This window comes from Mya arenaria, chromosome 13, assembly GCF_026914265.1.
Source record: "Mya arenaria isolate MELC-2E11 chromosome 13, ASM2691426v1".
NCBI classification, from domain to species: Eukaryota; Metazoa; Mollusca; class Bivalvia; order Myida; family Myidae; genus Mya; species Mya arenaria.
Window position 1 is genome coordinate 14,151,542 of NC_069134.1, and position 15,038 is coordinate 14,166,579.

The 15,038-nt window shown below is 39.7% G+C and overlaps 1 pseudogene; it reads left to right on the forward strand.

Moving 5' to 3' along the window:
- The window catches only part of LOC128215049 (uncharacterized), an 89,269-nt pseudogene extending 74,340 nt beyond the window's left edge, over nt 1-14,929 (forward strand).
- The last annotated feature ends 109 nt before the right edge of the window (nt 14,930-15,038 follow it).

Below are 15,038 nucleotides of genomic sequence, written 5' to 3' on the forward strand. Positions count from 1 at the left end.
TCTAGGGGAAACAACTCTCATAATGTTTAGGCACAACAGGTATACTGCTCGTATTGGATTACGCCACTTTCTGCTTTGCAAATTGACAACAACGGACACCGGATGATCACAATAGCGCGCAATCTGTGCTCACGTGATTTAAAAATGACAACTTTACATTAGGAAGTCATTGTTCTGCACTCCGCCTGGAGTGATGTTGCTTCCCTTATGGTGGTTACAACATTGATCCAGTGTTACTCTCCTTCCAGATTTCGGGTTGAGTAATACATTCAGCGCTAAGGAGCTGATGAAGACACACTGTGGCTCGCTCGAGTACGCTGCTCCGGAACTCATCGCTACCAACGACCTGTACGGACCGGAAATAGATATCTGGAGCCTGTGAGTTACATTACACTTGTTGTGTGTTTTTTCGGCTGAGTTTGGGTAACATTGACTCTTTATTGAACAATTATGCCTTATAAATGGACTATTAAATTACATAAAAAATCTATGTAATAGTTAAAACATATTATTTCAAATCTTAATCATTAAGAATGGTGGAGTGAGCTTAATTGAGATTTTACATACTATGTTCTTACTGGCTTACTAGTGAATTAAAACGTGTTTTATTTAGACGAATAAATAGGGACTTCTTCTCTGTTAAATTCTTAAACTGCAAGTCTTAAACGGTAAGCTGGTTCACCGGCATAATCGTACGCGGGTATTATATTTCAGTAGCATAATCATATACGGGAACTGTCTGTTTTGCTGTATAATCCAGTACCGGAATAGTATGTTCCACTGGCTTACTGTCCGTTGTAGTAAAACGGAAATCATCTATTCAACTTAGCGGTATAAAGCACGGGAATGTTCTTTTTACAGCGGTATAATTCTGTACGGGATGTTGATCGGGAAGCTGCCATTCTCAACCCACTACACGGACCAGTACCGGCGCCAAAAACTACTCGTGCAGATAGAAAAGGGACTTACGGAAAACCACTTTAAAGAGCTCGCTCTACATAGCCTCTCAAAAGGTATACACGATACAGAACATTATCTTATAACCATAATAACTTATCCACATTCAGATTGCACTGATTGAAAATGACCCCCTAGTTTTGAATGAAAAATGTTATTACATTGTATTTTCTTTTGGTGGCAACCAATTCTTTTCTTCTTTTTTTCTAAAGTAATTAACGTTATCTCATTTTTCTAGTTACGTTTAATCATAGATTTAAACGACATTGACGCTATGTTCAAGCCTGGGAAGGGCTGAAACTAATGTTGTAATAACTTGTAGCCTAACCAATTTGTTCTTTTTGTTTTATTTGATTGTAAATGTACGTGTAAATTGTATGCAAAATAATTCTTTACAAAAGAGCAATAAAATATGATTAAACTAAAAAAAAATGAAAAAGGTCATGACAATAGCGAGAAGACAAGGCCTAAAACTCATTATTTCAATTATGTTTATAACCATTTCGTACTGGATAAAAAGAGATAACTGTGAAGTATGGTTATCGTAAGAATAAGATATAATTCCGTAGATCTGGTTGACCTGCTGAACAAGTTGATTGAGCCGTCTGTGGAGTTCCGGCTGCCTCTACTGGAGACGGAAGTGCACCCCTGGGTCACCGGAAATGGCAAGGTCATCTTCACCCCATTCCAGGGACTCCCGAGGGACAAAAACGTCAAATCCCAGGTATGGTTTGGAGCGGGCATGGGTCATACAACTTCAACGACAATGAATACAACGGGATATTGGATTAGGACTAGCACAAATAAGGGAGTTGCTAAACTTAAAACTAATAGAAGGGCTAATGTTATTCATAGCGTGATGTAGAAATTGAAATTCAGTTTTACAAGGTTGGCAGCCTTTGGAGTATCAGAAACAATAAAACATGGCCTGACTGGTAACAAACAAGTTTGGTATTGTGTCTGCTGATGCAGTTTGTAATTCTGTGGTATATGGAAGCATAACTATGCTGGTATAAATTGTTAGAGTATTACAAAAGGCTCATTTTAAAAGAGATTTCGGGGACTTTAAATTATAATCATAATAATAATAATCATGTATATATCTCTCTATATATGTATGTATATAGAATGTTAACCAGACAAGAGTTTGTGTAACTTACTGAAAACTGTGCCCCCGCAGTTTTGTTGCATATAAACCCTTGCTTGTATGTTGCTTCGCACTATGAAGAAAAAGTTAGTTGATAACGGAACTGTAAATTCATTTCGTTGATTGAAAAATGGATAAATATTTGTTTTAATACACTTTTCAACTGGCTTATAAAAGTGGTGTTTCGCTATCTGGATTTCCGGTCAGGACGTTGATAATGACCCGGAGTTTGAAGAGGTAAATTCGAGTTACCTCCCATGACTACTTCCTTTTTCTTCTCTTTAGCGCTTTGATTTTTTCATCAAAAGTGTTTAAACTTTCTCTACATTAAGTATAAGCATGTTTCTTTGATACTTCTTCTTTAGCAATGCTGTGTAGGTTGCAAACGCTGTTTATGGATGTTTACAGTGGACATGTGACGCACACATCCTCCCTATATAGCACGATGTAGAATAGATGCAAATGTTTTCGAGAGGGCGTACATTAATTGGTTCAATTTTAATTAAAAAAATGTCCCAGACGAATAGCCTTTTGTCTTTTTTGTTATTCTAATCTGAAAACATCTCCTGATATTTAATGTTTTTGAAGGCATTTCAGCCTCAAATTCAGCATGCACTGAGGAACAATATCATTTACCTAAACATTCTTTATGCTATAATTATTGATACTAAATGCATGCACAGAACGTATAGGTTTTAATTAGAATTATTAACATTCGTGATTATCAAATAGTTATATTGAATATAAATGAAATATATAAATGTGATCATTAATCAAGTACTGGATGTTTGTATTGTAACTTAGATAATTCTTTTTTTTTATCTTCAAGTGAAATGATAAAAAATCACTACAACCCAGTCAGCAGAAAGAACTAAGCACACATACGCATTCCTTCACACGATACAATAAATGATACATGTATAAAACTTTCGTCTAAAGCCAAGCAGATTAAACAAATCAGCAACATGACCGAGATGTTTTATATAATAATTGAATATAAGAAAACATGACAGTTCTAACTTTAGCAAATTGTGATTTAACTGATGTACGCATCCACGTCACGCTGACCACGTGACATTGGCCTCATGAAACTAATAGGTCACGTGACTGGGTGTGTTTCAGGCGATGGATGAGCTTGCTGAGCTGCTGGAGACGCCCCGGGAGCAGCTGGAGGAGACGGTGCACGAGAGCAAGTGTGACGACTTCTCCGCCATGTTTAACATGCTCCTCGACACGAAGAGGGTGGAGAAAGGTAGGCGGCTACAACCTAGGAATATTAGTTCTCTCAAACTACATTATTGGTCGATGTAATCATTTTGTACAAGTGTAAGCATTTGCGTTCATTTTTTTTCACAAAAGTCATACTCCAGCAATTTTAAACTAAGAATATGAATGATGTTAATAAATAAACTGCTTCATTTACCTTTCATTGAATGCAGTTACTAGAAAACTTGACTATGACAATAACGACCAAATTATTCTCGGTCTTTTGAAAATAGCTTTCTCGTATACATGTACTAAAATACGTTTAGTGTACCGTGGCGGTTTTCATTTGACAACAGGTCTATTTGACACAGACTTCACTCAGAAACAGGAAGTACGGAAAGAGAAGCATCGTAAGCGACATCACCATCGAGACCGCGCAGCCGCAAGAAAGGAAAAAGAGCAGCAGAAGGCAAAACAAGGTACGCCACGTGCTCACGTAGAGGATTTGACGTCATCTTTATTTTTAGATAATTCATTATTTACAGGTTCAGACGTATTTAATTTTCACAAATATCGGTAATTATGAGTTCAGTTAATTTATCAGATAATTTTGTTCGGTAAGTTCAGTTGATTAATAGTCTGATGGTTTGAGGAAATGTCTGATGCGAATTGTGCATGTAAAGCTATGAACTAATTTCTAAATAGCTTGACTTTAGAACTTAAGTCATGTAGTTGCACAGTGCCTTGAGTTCGAATCTTAAACATGTTAACATGAATCTAGAGCATTCGGCAAACATTGTGATCTCTTTCCTCTATAAACGGCTGTAAAACACATGATATGTATTTAATTTCCAGCTTCAATATATAATGGCACAAAAAGCATTCATAGGTCTTACGAATATCTGGATTTGTCTAGTCCAGAAAAAAGCCATTTTCCTATAAGTATCTGGGAACAACTAGCGAAAGGTAACAGTGAATGAACGTCCCAACGTGCATGACAGCTTGTGTCGTCCATAGTATAGTTACGAATAAACGTTTTCATTCTCACAAAAAGCATTTTTTCTCTCTTTTAAGCGCCGCTTAGAATATTGAAGTCAAAAGAATTAAGAGTTCACGCTTCTAAAGCACTGTTTATGTAATCCATTAGCGTGCCCATGTTGTGGTATCTACCAATAAATTTACCAAACGAAAGACACCGGGTTTTTCACTGGTTTTGTTGTCACGGGCACGAAACATCCGTACGATAGATGGACATACTAATTGTGACAATGTATTACAAATCGCTTGTATTGTGGTTTTACTGGTATGTTTAATAGTTGGTATCTGCTGGCATTCACACGTTTGTTAAACTCACATATTTCTCGGCAGCAGAAAACGCCAAGACGACCATCGTGAAACAGGAAATTTCTTATGTTAATGCTTTAGGGTATACATTGTCTTTATCGTAAATATCATACGATAATCATATATAGCGTTTTGGCATGCTTTATACATACATACATATATATAAACATGACCCTGATTATATTTTTGTCACTGACTAACAACAACATATATTTTTACAATCCAATTGTTTACGTTGACCGCTTCTGACACATGACCAGGCAGCTGACACGTGACCAGACAGCTGACACGTGACCAGGCAGAGCGGAACTCACATTCGCGTCATGCTAATTAAACGACCCATGTAGTTTTTCTAAATAATAACAACATCGGTTGGTAGAGGTTTAGTGATACAGGTGCCCGTTTCCCACCCTAAAGGATGTGGGTTTGACCACAAGGCGCGCTCACTTTGCCCAAGCAGGGAACGGACTCGAAAGTGTATATGGTGGGGATCGAACCCACGACCTCTCGCTCTGCAGGCGGAGAGGACACGCTACCTCGTCGCTAGGGGAACTTGATCCATAGCGATACAGAATAAAGATTAAGTGCCGTTATGTATCCAATGCCCGTTGACACACACACACACATCTTTCTTTTGCCAAAAGAAACTCATGATTTTAAAAAATGACATTATTACCTATCGTGTTTACATAAATGCAATTAGCTATAAATACACATTATTATCGAATTCGAAACACGCGATTATTTCTAACGCATATAATAAGATCGTATGAAATATAGCATCACCTGATGTAGGATCGCATGCAATACAGGATCACGTGAAGAATAGGCTAGCGTGAAATACAGGATCGCGTGAAGAATAGGCTCGCGTAAAATATAGGATCGCGTGAAGAATATGCTCGCGTGAAATATAGGATCGCGTGAAGAATAGGCTCGCGTGAAATATAGGATCGCGTGAAATATAGCATCACGTAAAATATAGGATCGCGTGAAGAATATGCTCGCGTGAAATATAGGATCGCGTGAAGAATAGGCTCAGGTGAAATATAGAATCACGTGAAATTTAGGATCGCGTGAAATATAGGATCGCGTGAAGAATAGGCTCGCGTGAAATATAGGATCGCGTGAAGAATAGGCTCGCGTGAAATATAGGATCGCGTGAAGAATAGGCTCGCGTGAAATATAGGATCGCGTGAAGAATAGGCTCGCGTGAAATATAGGATCGCGTGAAGAATAGGCTCAGGTAAAATATAGGATCGCGTGAAGAATAGGCTCAGGTGAAATATAGGATCGCGTGAAGAATAGGCTCGCGTGAAATATAGGATCGCGTGAAGAATAGGCTCGCGTGAAATATAGGATCGCGTGAAGAATAGGCTCAGGTGAAATATAGGATCGCGTGAAGAATAGGCTCAGGTGAAATATAGGATCGCGTGAAGAATAGGCTCAGGTGAAATATAGGATCGAGTGAAGAATAGGCTCGCGTGAAATATAGGATCGCGTGAAATATTGGAATCGCGTGAAGAATAGGATCGCGTGAAATATTGGAATCGCGTGAAGAATATGCTCGCTTGAAATATAGGATCGCGTGAAGAATAGGCTCAGGTGAAATATAGCATCACGTGAAATATTGGAATCGCGTGAAATATAGGATCGCGTGAAGAATAGGCTCGCGTGAAATATTGGAATCGCGTGAAGAATAGGATCGCGTGAAATATTGGAATCGCGTGAAGAATAGGATCGCGTGAAATATTGGAATCGCGTGAAGAATAGGATCGCGTGAAATATTGGAATCGCGTGAAGAATAGGATCGCGTGAAATATTGGAATCGCGTGAAGAATAGGATCGCGTGAAATATTGGAATCGCGTGAAGAATAGGCTCGCGTGAAATATAGGATCGCGTGAAGAATATGCTTGCGTGAAATATTGGAATCGCGTGAAGAATAGGCTCAGGTGAAATATAGCATCACGTGGAATCTAGGATCGCGTGAAATGCGGTCCTTTTCACCCAGTTCGAGCCAACGAGGAATTCGAGCCAAACGAGTTCGGCTGTATACAAATATATGTGAGCGCAATTATAGCAGTGTGTAAGTTTGAGAGTGTGTTATGCAGCCAGTCTTGAGGATTCCCTTGGTTACACATGATCCCAGTTTTCGAGTTAGCTAAATGCACTTCCTCCAAGAGCGCACATTTGCTGTTGAACACATGTAGCTTTAGCAATGTTGGCACTTGTGTATTTGTGGTTATTGCTGTTCATAAAATCATTATTTTTCATAAAATAATATGATAACATAGACGCTTAAAAGTCGATTTAGGAAGACCAATGGTAAACCAGTCCACGGTCGATCTTACCGTATTTCGTTCTTTTATCGATATATTGTGGGGGAGGGGGAGGGGGAGGGGTTAATTCAAATGGAATCTTTCATTTATGTTCAAATACTATAGTGTTATATACCGAGTTATGTTTAAATAACACTTTCCAATATAAATTGAACATATATATATATAACATATAATTGCATATACATGTATTTGTAAATGATAAATCTCTTTATGTTTACCCAGCCAAAGCCATCGGCCATATAAGATCACATTTGCTCGCTATTCCAGCCACGCCAGCAATCCTATGTCCGGATATCGAGGTGCCGTCCGACCACGAGGAGTTCCACAAGACCTCACACAACAGCACAAATTTTGACCTCATGGCCCTCTGCAGCGCGCCAACGTGGCTTGGCGGCGACCGCCGGAAGTCGAGAAGGAGACGTAACGCCGCGGTACCGCCGCCAAGTCCACTTGCTAATCTGGTAGGTACATTTTTTCTAGGAAATTCTTTATTTTTGTTAAATATTTATAAAATAAAATTTGATATCATCCTGGTACGCTTATGACTTAAATGGCTTTGTTTTTTTCAAATATTTATTCGTTTTTTTCAAACGATTCAAGAAATTATATGAGTAAACTATCCTGCAGGATGGTTCCAAGGAAGGTCTGGACACTAGTGCAGCGACAGGCGGACACGACCATGCAAGTCTGCTGTCGCCCACACAAGCCTCCACGCAGGTGTCCCAGCTGCTGAGGCGCAACTCCTCCAGACGCCGCACCCGGCGGACAACTGCTCCTGGTAGCGCAGGCGCTGACCCGCCTAGCCGTAGTGAGAGTCTCCGCCGTTACCACAGCAGGCGGAAACACAGCGCGGGCTCTGCACCCCATAGTCCCCATAGCCCGCCCGTGGCGGGTAACAACCCAGAGATCAAAATAGAAGAGCCAAAACAAAGCCCGACTCCTTTAGTGAAACGTCCGGCGAACTTGGACGGTTTAAAAGAGTGTTATGATAAGTCTAAAAACTCTACTAAAGGGCTGAAGCGACATCAAACACTCGGCCCGCATACCTCATTTGCCCGGCGGTCCCCGCGTCACGCCAGGTTCGAGAGTGATAACACTGACGGTGGTGACACTGTGCATTCAGACAGTTCAAATCCTTGCTCAACAACTAACTTGCATGAAGTATTTAGTGACGGTTCACAGGATATGCTTTCTAACCCTGCGTCCAAGCACGCCTCTCGGACTTCATTTGGTTCTATCGAAGACCGGGAGGCAACAGTCGAGTCAAAAATCGCAGCCACAGATATTCGCTCAATCGTCCGACCAAAACAGATTGTTTTAAAGAGTAAAGTGAACGGACAGGTGAAACGGACGGACGAGCCCGGTAACCTGCAAGTTCCTCGTAACGAAGAACCCTTTCGGGCAACTTCCGTCTCGCCGGATGTCATAATCGAAACTATGCAACCATGTACACTTGCAAACCTGTCTGATGACGAAAAGCTTGAACGGCGTATGAGTTGTGACATTCCAAAGACGGATAGTGAAAAACGTGTTGTAAAAGAGAAGTGCGACCACCTTCGTGTGGACGCACAATCAGACTTACAGAGCTCCACGGAGTTGCTGGGGGCCGCCAGTATCAAACCAGTAGAACCGGATATACAATTACTCCACGGCGCCTCGAACGGTAATGCTCGGCCTGTGTGTGACGATCATTATGCAAGGACTTCATTTGTCAATGCAAACGCCTGTAAAAACCTCAATGATGATATATGTGATGGCTATGGAATATTTCACGAACCTTTAGTTGCAGATTTGTATTCAAAACGGGAACGGATATCATTGGATGATGATAGGATACTTATGCAGGATGGGCACGTTTGTTATGGTGATAGTAGTGATCATAATTCTTCACAGGAAAATCTAATTCAGAATGATCGATTTCGTCGACATTTTAAGGAGCATTTAGTTTCAGACGAGGTGGAGAGCGTTTCCGCACCAATATTGCTATCACCGCGTGAGCTGGGATTAAACATGACGCCACGAGACAGCCCCGCGGACTCCATGAGAATGAATTCTGCCATGTCCGCCTCTTCCAGACGCAGTAGCTCCCCTTCCGTGCGCTTTGTCATGCCGAGCACACCAATACGCCAAATGTTTCAAACCCCCATAGCGAGAATTGATAGTTTTCATAGTGACGATTTTGAGATCTATACCTCAGACGTGGACGCGCTGGTAGGGCCGGGAACGCCCTCTCCCTCCTCAAACTCAACCCAGACGCCGACCGTCCCCTGTTTCCAGTACAGACGCTCTAAGAAGCGCGGGCTTCTGAGCAAAGGAAAGCGGAAGCACCACCTACATGATGGCGTACAGAGGGACGGCGGTGTAAGCTTTCACCTCGACAAACACAGGTAGGCTATATTTTAACTGTACGTGTACACTACCAATGGGGCTTGTTAAATCATTACATTCTTATATAACAGACAGTTTTCGATGTTGTTGATTATTTCTCAATGAACACTCAGGAAGGTACCTTAATGTTCGTCAATCAGACCCATTGCATGTGTCGATTCAGAAATGACGTGCGATGCGCGGACCCGTTGCTGAGTTCTGGATCAGAAGGCGGAAGTGACGGTCAAGTGCCTGAAGGGGAGAAAACCTCGAGCGCTTCACGGGCAAGAATCTTCCCGATGGAAAATGGTTCGTACTTAAAGTCAAATGATTTAGATTGATGGAAAATGATTACATTTGATGACTAAATGTGCCTACAATCTTACCGAGAACCTGTAATATTATTCATATTTTCGATAAATGATTTACAAACCCATCTACATAGTAGGTTATTTGCCCTTCTTTAAAGAGGATTTGTAAAATGACAAATAGATAAACCTTCAGAATTAAATTAGCGCTCGTTTTTAAAGTCGTATTTACGTGTGCGAAATGTGGGGATATTATGTTAAAAACCAGCCGAAAGAATGTTTTGCAATCAAATGCCATGTTTTATGATGTACGGCAGTATTAATACACATGGTCCTTCAAGCACAGGACCTACATGTTGTAACGTTGTCGATACATTTTATTTTGTAGCTGATGACCAGACAGATGGTAAAACGAAATTGAACGATAAAACCAAAATGATCTCTGACTTGTCTGTCAATCAAAACTCCAACACTTCTAGGAAGCACCAGGTAACTTCAAAGTACAGTACAGTTTATGTTACTTCACTTGTTCTCAACATTTCGTAGAAGTGAATCACAACGTAGCACTGTCACTAGTTCACCCCATTTATTCCACACTCATAATTTGAGTATACATAATAAAAAAGGGTGTACACTTTGTACGTATACACTCTTTTTTTATTAACCTCTTACTTCTGCTTGTCTGTCATTTGAAAACATGTATATGATGTGGCCAAATAGGGCGTGTAGAGTTCCCATTTAGTTAGATTCCATACTAACAAACTAATATGTCTAAAGTTGCCATGGTTACAGTTAGGATTATAGAAATTTACGGTAGCAATTCAGCATTCATATTTTTAATACACTGTGAATTGTGCACTGTGGCTGTTTCTGTTTGAAACGAAAAACATCACAACAGCTTTCATCATTTTATGAATGTTAACACTTTTAATCTTTAAACAATTCAAATTTGATTCAACTTTGATTGTATAAAACAAAAAAAAACACACAATCGTATAGCTAACAATATGTTTATTCAATACTTCCGAGTATGTCGCCTCGGGCCGAACTGCCAGACTAACCGTACTTTATTCTTTGGCACATTAGCTCCGCCATCCACTCCGATTTTAGACTGACCTATCACACTCCTCCCACCTCAGGTAACAACGGTATCCAAGTGTATGGCACCGTTATTTTAATGGACTCCGTACATGTCATGTATTAGTAGCAGGCCTGCTGACAGTTTTTGGCGGTGGTTCGCGATATTTCAAGTTGTTAGCCCTGTATAGCTCAGTGGTAGTGTTTTCTCGTTCCTCAAGCATTGTGGAAACAATCATTTCTTCTAAATAATAACCTTAGAAAAAAAATCGTTTCAAAAAGTGAATAAAATTCTGTTTTATTTAAAAGAAGTTTCAAATACTAAGTATACATTTTACTGTTCATGGTTTGGCTGATGATGATTCCACACTGCTACCTTCACACGCTGTATTTATCCGTTGTGAGGTATATTTAACTGATTAACATTTTTTTTCAGAGAAGTTTTGTTTGATTATATAGCATGTTTTGTACTCTAAACTGATTTAAATGGTGCTTAAATATGCACTTTCATATTACTCATTACTTATGTTACTGTTTGTGATTCGTGCTTTTTTATGTTCTGTCTTTTGACTATCATAACGTTTTAGTGTGTGTCTATTTCATTATTTGAACAGTTTTTTGGGCAGTTTATATCTAAATTTGTTCTTTTTTATGAGTATATCAAGCACGTTTTCCCTATGAAGTTGAGATTCTTTCAGCAAGATCAAAGTCTGAATGTGTTCGTTTTATAACAGCACTGCATGCGCGATGGCTTTCTTAGTTATAACGGCTATACAGGGTGCACATACGACGTCCATTAAAATAATGCACCTTTATTAGCACATATTTAATCGCAACTTGTACACCTTTGTCCAGGGCATGGTTTGCTTTGCCTGCTTATATTACCTGTCTCGAGTTGGGAATTGGCGAGTACTTGTATCTATACTCGGAATTTAGTGGCACAATGTTTTAGATGTTCATTTGTATTGTCTTTAAGTAGCATGGCAAAGTGCATATTTAAGTACCATTGTTTTTTTTATGAGATTATCATTTATATGCCAAACTTATCCGCCTTAAGCATTTATATTTCGGTAATTGCATATTATATGTAGTTAATACTTGATTGTTTTTGCAGAATTCAAACTGTAAAACCCAACATTGGAAAGCTTCGACGGAAACAGAGACAAAGAAGTCCATCTGGAGACGTGGATTTGTTCATTTACTTAAGAAAAAAAAGCTGACAAACTGTAATTTATCTGGCAACAACAACAACGACACCGAGAGACACACTAGAAACAGACATAACAATCATTCCTCTACCAACTCAACTAACGCAAACACACGCAATGGGCATGCGCGCGGAACGCTACGAGCAACGCCGCCTAACACCCTTGAGATTCATGCTGCCACAGTTGATGTCACGTGGTCTCAACCAAAAGTAGTCTATAATAATGTAAACAAGCCGTCAGCTTTAGAATCAGGTACTCGTGCATGTACATTGTTTTATAGTTAGCATATAGTGTATCTAGTGTATTCATTTATATCACTCCTGGTTTGTGACGTGTGTTTTTAGCTAAGTTATGTTTATACCGTTTTCAATTTAACACGTTCCCTGAAACAGTGTATGAATGTTTTGTCGAATGATTTATTAAAGTTTCATCCAATCATGCGATCACTTAAGCCACACGCTTGTGTTGTATCCTTTCACCTACACTGGTACACTGTATTATAACATTGACTAAACTGCTTAATAAATTAGCATTGACCCCGCGCACAGTTCGTCACCGCATACTTATCATTTGCTTTTTGGAGTTTTGGAACAAGAACCAATACAATCAAAAATTAAACTTTTTAAAACAGTTTTAAAACCTGAATATGTGTCAATGGATGTTATTTTGGAACTAACCAATTTAAATGATGCATTATTTATTATTTTTTGTCGTTGTTGTTTTTAAATAGTTCGAATAACGAATACAGAAGGTGTTTGTGCCTTCCTTTTTTGGCGGTATGATTGGGCGAAATCGTTACAGGGTTTATGTTTCTTGTACAACGTAAATCAATTCATAAGGCAGTTATTTCAATGAGTGGTTCGTTCCATGTTATTACCGCGTTAAACACGGGGAACGACTTAGTAAATTGTGTGATAGTTCTGTTCTTTTTAATGAAGGCAAGCAAATGGTTCAGAGTTAGCGTTTGTTACTACAATATATTCATAAATATAACTCGAATATAACAAACTATATAAATGCTTATTTAGCATGGTTTTTCGCAGAATATAGGTCGTCTTGGCACGAGCTATATGCGTCACGAATATAGTTCGTAGCGAATGGTTTGCGGTGACGAACTGTATGCGGTGATGAACTATATGCGGTGACGAACTGTATGCGGTGATGAACTGTATGCGGCGACGAGCTGCATGCGGTGACGAACTGTATTCAGTGACGAACTGCATGCGGTGACGAACTGTATTCGGTGACGAGCTGTATGTGGTGACGAACTGTATGCTGTGACTGTTGTATGCGGTGACGAACTGTATGCGGTGACGGACTTTATGCGGTAACGAACTGTATGCAGTTACCAGCTGTTTGCGGTGACGAACTGTAAGCAGTTACGAACTGTTTTCAGTGACGAACTGTTAGCGGTGACGAACTATATGCGGTGACGAACTGTATGCGGTGACGAACTGTATTCAGTGACGAACTGTGTGCGGTGACGAACTGTATGCGGTGACGAACTGTTAGCGGTGACGAACTGTATGCGGTGACGGACTGTATGCGGTAACGAACTGTATGCAGTTACGAGCTGTTTGCGGTGACGAACTGTATGCGGTCACGAAATGTATGCGGTGACGAACTGTATGCGGTGACGAACTGTATGCGGCACTACAGATTTATTATAGAAGCTTCCTAGTATAGAGGCTCATGCTTTTCAATGTTGCTTATATGTCACTCACTCAGCATAGTCTCCATGAACCAATGTTCTACATTCGTCGTCCCTCATTTTTAGGCCCAAGCTCCATCGGTCAAACGCATTCGCCTAGTCCTAGCCCTACTACCAAAAGCAAAGTGTTCGATTTTACTATTGTACCTTCTGATACAGCTAAGCACAAGCCATGTCTGCTCAGTTGGAAGACGTGCCGAGAATGTACCTTCGGCGAAGACCCATCCAACAGCGAGGTACTGCTAAAATGGGAGTTAAGAATTTGTGCATATTGATGTTCACGTAATACTTGAAATATTGTAACCAATATTTCAACTCATTAGGAACGCTATTCATTCAGTAGCACGCTTTTGAGCACATGAATTATTCATACCAGTTAGATTCACTAGGTGTCCACACATATTTTTGCCTGTTTCCTTTTAGAAGTGTGCGTTACTGTTTTTTACTGTTATATTTCTATATCGTTTGATAATTTGCTTTGGTTTTGCATTGCTACATGCACATTGCTCTTTTGGTTCAGTCGGATTTTGTTCATAATAATGTCTGTCTTCCATGTCAAAATTCATTTGTATGTGACGTATCGAACACTTCAACTTAATTGTATGACTCTGTCAAGTGTTTGATATCAACAAAAAATGTAAAATTTATATTTTGCTCACCAGGAAAGTGACGAACATGACAGCAGCAGGGACAGATATCCACAGACGGGGAGAAAGGTGGACGATAATGACATCCGTTTAGCTCCGCTAGAATCCACAAAGATGACGAGTGATGAAAAGCAGTTATGACGTCACGCTTTGTGTTGACCGGATAGACGAATATTGTCAAAAACAATGCAATGACGTCATTTTGTCGGAATAGTACCGATATATGGGACGTATCTGTTTTTGCTGGCATACATACTTTTTGAACATACCATCCAGTATGTTAACGGTCTTTAAGTCATCCTCAAATCCAAAAGCAACCAACATTATTTACCGGCATATGTTTGACAAACCTGAAAGATTGGTTTGTGCCAGAAAATTAAAAAGTTTGATTTGTTCTAGTTTGTTACATGCCAAAAGTCTTTCAGGTATTTGCATGTTTGTTAAGTAGTAATCTCCTTCCGCACCTGGCGATGTTTTAATTGAAGACTCTGTAATGGCCAACCACTTGTGATTCTGTGTTCATTGTTAAGCCCGCTTCCTAGAGGCAGTTTGTAAAGTCTACCACGTTATACGTCAGCCAATCTTGTTGAGTTTTATATTTTGTTATTTGTTTTGTAATCGTTCGAGGTTTTGCAAATGTATTTATACCTGATTTATGGGAGAAATTGATTCAGTATAATTTTGATTTCTAGGTATTCCGTTTTCCCCAATGGTTTACTAGACTGC